This window comes from Dryobates pubescens, chromosome Z (genome assembly GCF_014839835.1).
Source record: "Dryobates pubescens isolate bDryPub1 chromosome Z, bDryPub1.pri, whole genome shotgun sequence".
NCBI classification, from domain to species: Eukaryota; Metazoa; Chordata; class Aves; order Piciformes; family Picidae; genus Dryobates; species Dryobates pubescens.
The window spans coordinates 68,694,795-68,698,626 of NC_071657.1; the positions used below are offsets into that span (position 1 = coordinate 68,694,795).

A 3,832-nucleotide genomic window follows, 5' to 3' on the forward strand; every position below is an offset into this window, starting at 1 on the left:
ATCTTTATTGTTGGTAAAGCAAAGAGTCCATTCTAGTGACATCAAACTCCTCTATTAGATATTGTTAGGGCAAAAAACTAGTATTTGACACCCAGCTTCAGGCATCAGCAGATATCAGCGCCCATCACACTTGTCTGTGAGAGCTGAAGATAAAAGAGAAGCATATAGGAACAGGACAACCTGGGTAAAGGAAGAAAAAAACAAAACAAAAAGACAAAGCTGGTATCTGGAGAAGCCAGAATTCAACTGCCAGTTAAAGAGCATCATTGCATTGTGACCACAGTTTTATTAGTAGCAATCAGCACTTGTTTTTAATTAAGATAATTGTGTCATCTGTTGGATAAAAAAAGGAGTAGAAAATCTAGATCTGGGTTTTTGTTTCTTCAGCCTTTATCAGTTATTAGCCTGACTTAGATTCTCACTAGTTTCACTGAATGTGTGCCTCCTTCAATACAGAGGCAGTGTTTTAGTCTGTTGCTTCAGTGTATTTTATTGCCCATTATGTCTTTTTACTAACCATTAATCCCTTCTTTACAAAACTTAGTACAAGTAATTATCTCAAAGAGCCTTTAGCTTTTATTTGAAGGCTGGTTTTTCAAAGTTCAGTTTGATCACCTAGGACCAACCTATTTCCATTCTTTTCACTTTGACAGACTCTTACAAAAGCAGCAATTCCATTAAAGCCAACGACAAAAGTGAACATATTTTCCAGCATGTCATGCAGGTTTTCCTTTAGAAATGACACAAGCAGCACTATCCTGAAGTATTTACATTATTTTCTTCTAAAGTTTTTGATAGGGAAGTTTTTCATATTTTGCCTTTTAAATGGGTACTTTCTCCCACTTTACAAAGCTAAAATTTTCTTAGGCTGTCCCTTGACAACTCAGGCTAATGACCGTGCTATATTTTGATACATTTAATAACCAAAAGAAATGCAGAACTTGGACTACTCATCTATAATAAGGATGTTACTGCAAAGAAGTTTTCCTTGCCTACTACTTCATCCCTTTCACCAGTTTTCTCTCTCTTTTCACCAATTCCATCTTTACTGTCTCAGGAAAGATCTAAATGCTGGAACTTCCAGAGACCTTGACATATCCTCATCTGATCTATTGCCTGGCATCAGAGGCCAATGCCGCTACTGTGTCATTCTATGACTGTTGATTCCTTTGCCACCAAAGAAGCCCTTCCATGTCTCCAGGTGTGAAATTCTTAATAGTTGCCTGAGACAAAAATGTTATATCACTGTGTTTTTGTCAGTGCCCAGAGAAGGGCAACAAAGTTGGTGAGAGGTTTGGAACACAAGCCCTATGAGGAGAGGCTGAGGGAGCTGGGGCTGCTTAGCCTGGAGAAGAGGAGGCTCAGGGGATACCTTATTGCTCTCTACCTCTTCAACTACCTGAAGGGAGGTTGTAGACAGGTGGGGCCTGGTCTCTTCTCCCAGGCAGCCAGTACCAGAACAAGAAGACACAGTCTCAGACTGCACCAAGGGAGGATTAGGCTGCATGTTAGGAAGAAATTCCACATAGAGAGAGTGATTGGCCATGAATCACACAGAATCACCAAGGTTGGAAGAGACCTCAAAGATCATCAAGTCCAACCTGTCACCACAAACCTCATGACTAAACAATGGCACCAAGTGCCACATCCAATCCCCTCTTGAAGACCTCCAGAAATGAAAGCCTCTGGAGATGCCAGGGATTGAACCCGGGACCTCACACATGCGAAGCGTGCGCTCTACCACTGAGCTACATCCCCAAGTTAATGTGCTGACTGGGGAGGTGGTGGAGTCACCATCATTGGAGGTGTTCAGGAGGAGACTTGATAGGGTGCTTGGTGCCATGGTTTAGTTGATTAGGTGGTGTTGGATGATGGGTTGGATGCGATGGTCTTGAAGGTCTCTTCCAACCTGGTCTATACTATTCTATTCTATTCTATTCTATTTTAAAACTCTTTATTTCAACAACAACAACAAACCAAAAAACAACAAAACTTTTGAAAACTCCTTCGTTTTATTTTTTAATCTGTAAGACCACATTTTAACAAGCCAGGTCACCCTATCACTGTGCCACTTTGTAGATGTGCTTGCATTTGCACCCATTAGCTAGCTGTTCAGGTGGTTCCTATCCTAGCAGTAACCAATATTGTCCTTTAATTGCTGATGGCAATAATTCTTTCTTTTATTTTCATCACAAGATACAATCTGTTGGAGTTTTTTACAGGACACAAATAACGGTAATAATCTGCCACATAGTGAGAGAGCTTTTTCAGAGGCCTGTAAATACTATTTGCATCATTAAGCCAGAAGTCAACCTCTAATCTGGCCACTCAGATTTTTTTTATTATTTTTTTTTCCCCATTTCTGGATGAAGAAATTGTTATGGGGTTTTGTGGTGATGGCACAGTATGCTCAAATATTGAATCTTGTCCCAGCATGTGGACAAGTTCCCCCTCCTTCAGAAGGAAGACAAAAGCCAAGGCATTATCCAGGCCAGCACGCACCCAGCACATGCAGTGCTCGTGCAAGCACCAAGTATGGGCAGAATACTAGCTTCACGCTTTCTGTAGGCTGAAGCCAGTTGTTTATGAGAGTGCCCATTGGTCAAACCCAGCCTTGAGGAATCTATAAGTATCACCCCAGTTGGTAAACAAGTTGTCCCCCTCCCCCCCTTTTCACTTTGTCTCTGTGCTTGCTCGAGAGAACAACTCTCGAGCCATAGTCTCTGCCATTGAGTTTATTGTTATTAGCCTCTGTCATACATGCGCGCATACTGAGAGCCTCTGCATCGTGAGAAGCAGTTGGAGGATCATCTGCAGAGGGAGGACCTTCGCTGAGCCCGAGACACCCAGCGGCACCACAGCCACGTGCTCTCCATGCACTAGCACTCAGCTCAGAGTATCCGCGTCTAGCAGAGTAATCGCTGATGCATAGAAAGATTAAATCATTGCTGTACATAGCCAGGAGCCGCCCGCGTCCCACCGGGCCATGTAGTGGCCAAGTGGTGGAACTGCACCCTTTGTTATATAAATACAGAAATCGTCTGTAGATAGTTCAATTAAGTTCTAATCATAACATTAAGCCACTTGTGGAATGTATTTCATGAACGTGCACTAGCACATGTATATAAGTTAGTGATTGGTTATTAATTTGATAATTAATAAAAATACTGTTTTCATAATTCATATTTCATATTCATAAATTTAATGACCTCTTCACAACAGGTTTATTATATTGAAATTATATGAATACTGGAGTTTTAGCCTGTCTCAGCTTTAATATAATTATTTTTCAACAATACAACACAGACATATCCAAGTTCATCAGGAAGGAAGCAAAATCTAAGAGTGAAAAATAGCATCCTGTCAACATTTGTGAAACCTGTACATACAGGTTACAGTGGAGATTGCAAAGAACTACTACTTTAAGCATAACTACCAACCTCATCCATCAGATGGGAATTTTATATGTGCCCTGATTTTTTCAGAAGCGTTCACCCTGTTGGAAAACCTGGTGCTTCTTAAAGTCATTCTATTCTACCAGGACCCTAAACAGAGATTTGACAGCTTGAGCATAATAATTTTTAAGCTTTCCAATGCTATAGAAACAATTTTATAGAGCCAAGAATGCTTTGGGTTGGAAGGATCATCTAGTTCCTACTCTCCTGTCATGGGCAGGGACATCTTCCAGTAGGTCAGGCTGCTCAAAGCCCCATCCAATCAGGCTTTGAACAATTCCACCAGAAGGGCATCCACAACTTCTCTGGGCAAGATGTTCCTGTATCTCACCATGCTCATTGTAAACAATTTCTTCCTTATAGCTAATTAAAATCTA

General features: G+C 41.0%; 1 non-coding gene across 1 annotated transcript; it reads right to left on the reverse strand.

Moving 5' to 3' along the window:
* Nucleotides 1-1,686: 1,686 nt before the first annotated feature.
* On the reverse strand, nucleotides 1,687-1,758 carry TRNAA-CGC (transfer RNA alanine (anticodon CGC)). Its single transcript has one exon. It is a non-coding gene; the product is annotated as a tRNA-Ala (tRNA).
* Between the last annotated feature and the right edge of the window lie 2,074 nt (nucleotides 1,759-3,832).